This window comes from Rhinopithecus bieti, unplaced genomic scaffold (assembly GCF_001698545.2).
Source record: "Rhinopithecus bieti isolate Rb0 unplaced genomic scaffold, ASM169854v2 scaffold_28846, whole genome shotgun sequence".
NCBI lineage: Eukaryota > Metazoa > Chordata > Mammalia > Primates > Cercopithecidae > Rhinopithecus > Rhinopithecus bieti.
The window spans coordinates 795,927-798,967 of record NW_016813231.1 but is presented as its reverse complement, the minus strand read 5'-3'; the positions used below and the strand labels follow the sequence as shown (position 1 = coordinate 798,967).

Below are 3,041 nucleotides of genomic sequence, written 5' to 3'. Positions count from 1 at the left end.
GAGGGAGGGAGGGAAAGAAGGAAGGAAGGAAGGAAGGAAGGAAGGAAGGAAGGAAGGAAGGAAGGAAGGAAGGAAGGAAGGAAGGAGAAAGAGAAAAGAGAGGAAAGAAGAAAGGAAAGGAAAGGAAAGGAAAGGAAAGGAAAGGAAAGGAAAGAAAAGGAAAGGAAAGGAAAAGGAAAAGGAAAAGGAAAAGGGAAAGGAAGGAAAGGAAAGGAAAGGAAGAAAAGAAACTGCCAATTTTCAAGCATTTTCTGTCTATAAAACAACAATTTCATATGATCCCCCTCCCAGTGGTCTGTTGATAAATATTTAACCACCTCTTTGAGAAAAGGGCCCCTGATTTGTAGCTTCTGCAGTCCACCATGCTGTAAATGTCCCACCATGGCCAGTTTCAAGCTACTAACATGATGTCACTGAACATGGAGCTGGAGAGAGAGGCACAATCAGCTAACCAGCTCCAGCACAACACTGGCTCCATTTACCACTCTGATCTAAGGATCATCACAACGGTTCCTAAATTTTCTCATCCTTTTCTAAAACAGGCTTTTATCGGAATAATCCAGTTTCTTTTCTAGGTTAGGAGAAATATGCTTTCAACATTTTAAATTATGAATACACTAAAATCACTCACAAGAAAGAATAGGCAGGGTGCAGTGGCACACACCTGTAATCCTAGCACTTTGGGAGGCCCAGGCAGGTAGATCACATTCTCAACTAGCCTAGTCAACAAGAAGAAACCCCATCTCCACTAAAAATAAAAAATTGGCTAGCGTGGAATCCCAGCTACATGGGTGGCTGAGGCACAAGAACTGATAGGACCCGGGAAGCAGAGGCTGCAGTGAGCCTGGATTGTGCCACTGAACTCCAGCCTGGGCGACAGAGCAAGACTCCATTTCAAAAAAAAAAGTGGGGGGAATAGATGAGATTGGTACCTGGCTTTATCCTATCAACACTTTTTTTTTGCTGAACACCTTTTGGTGCCAGTATTGTTTCAGGCATTGTAGACAGCAAGAAATAAGACAAAGGAAGTCTCTACTGTCATAAAAATAAATTTTAAAAAACACATAATTTCAAGGACCGACAAATGACGTAAAGAAATTAAAACAGTGATGGGAGGAGCTATTTTTAACTGAGTGGTGAGGAAGCAGGAGGTGACATTTAGGCTGAAATTGGAAAGGTAAAGGGCCAGGCTAAAAAACATCTGGGAAAATACCACTTCAAACAAAGGAAACAACCAGTGTAAAAGCTCTAAGCCAAGGCCAAGAATGGCATGTTTGAGAAACTGAACAGACTAACTTAGCTAGAGTGTAGTGAGCAAAGGTGAGATAAGAGGCTGTCAGGGCCAAATTATTAGACTGTTGAGTTTGTATTTTCTGGGTGAGTACAGTTTATATCTTATTCTGAATGGGTTGGGAAACAACTTCACATAGTAGTTTGATAAATGTACTGAATAGAATAAATGAAGGCATAATGTCATGTATTATTTTAATGACCCCTTATAAGACTGGGGTCACACCGATGAATTATATTCAGTTTTCTCAATATGACCATTTTGATTTCTTAATAATCTATACAGAACATTATGAAGTTAAAGTAGGATGGCAGGCATCAAACTACGAATACAGCTGAAATAAACTGAGTGGCAGGACTGCACACCAGCTCAGAAATAAGGATCTTCTTAATCCAAGATGGTTATGTGTGAAATGCTAACACATTCAACTAGGTCAATGTCAAATTCTAATGAAAATGACCTAGTCTACAAAATAGATTATTTCAAAATTGTAAAGAAACATTTCTAGTGTGTCATCCAACATGATGATTTTATTTGGTATGTAAACAGACTTTTTACAAATTATAATGGTTGCCAGGTGTGGTGGCTCACGCCTGTAATCCCAGCACTTTGGGAGGCCGAGGTGGGCAGATCATCTGAGGTCAGGAGTTCGAGACCAGCCTGGCCCACCTCTACCAAAATAAAAAAATAAAAATAAATAAAAAAATAAAATAAAATAAAAAACCTTAGCTGGGCATGATGATGCACGCCTGTAATCCCAGCTACCAGGGAGGCTGAAGTAGGAGAATTGCTTGAAGCCAGGAGGCAGAGGTCAAAGTGAACCAAGACTGTGCCACTACATTCCAGCCTGGGTGACAGAGCAAGACTCCATCTCAAAAAAAAAAAAAATTATAATGGTCATGTTTATACGACAGTCTAAATTGTATCTGTATATTACAAAAACTGTAAAGATATATATACACACCCACACACACTGTAGCTACATAAAAGTTCTACAAGTCAATAAAGACATAAATTATTGCATATTATACAAAAATGGGAAAATGTTTACATTGGTTTATAGAGAATAATTTATACTTGCACACAAACATTATCTCTTAATTCACCAACTTCTAAGCCACCTATTTTAACAATTTACCTAAAAGATTTTTTTTTTAAACAGGGTCTCACTCTGTCACCCAGAGTAGACTGCAGTGGTGAGATCTCGGCTCACTGCAGCCTCGACCTTCCAGGCTCAAGCAATCCGCCCACCTCAGTCTCCTGAGTAGCTGGGACTATGGGTGTACAGGCCTGGCTAATTTTTTTTTTTTTTTTTTTTTTTTTGTAGACGGGGTTTCACCTCATTGCCCAGACTGGTCTCGAACTCCTGAGCTCAAGCAATCGACTCACCTCAGCCTCCCAAAGTGCTGGGACTACAGACTTGGGCTATTGCACCTGGCCAATATATTTTTTTTAATCAACCAACAGGAAATGAGATCTACAGCTCAGAGAAAAAAAAAAAAAAAAACCTTGTCTTGACACAATGAAATACCAAAACTTCACAAATCATTAATTTCTTTTGCACTTTCATTTCCCAACTATCAGTAAAACTGCAGTTTTAGTATGTATAAGCATTTTTAGGAGCACAAATATGTATATGCATTTAATAAATACTACTCAATAAAGTTGTATACGTTATTGTAGCTGCTAGTTTACCATGGAAATATAATAAATATACGTATATGTTCTTTTTTTTTTTTTGAAAGGAGAG

The 3,041-nt window shown here is 38.7% G+C and overlaps 1 protein-coding gene across 3 annotated transcripts in view; it reads right to left on the bottom strand.

The window, feature by feature from the left end:
• CDC42SE2 (CDC42 small effector 2) overlaps nt 1-3,041 on the bottom strand; it is a 110,540-nt gene that overhangs the window by 92,828 nt on the left and 14,671 nt on the right. The gene's annotated exons all lie outside the window — the stretch shown is intronic.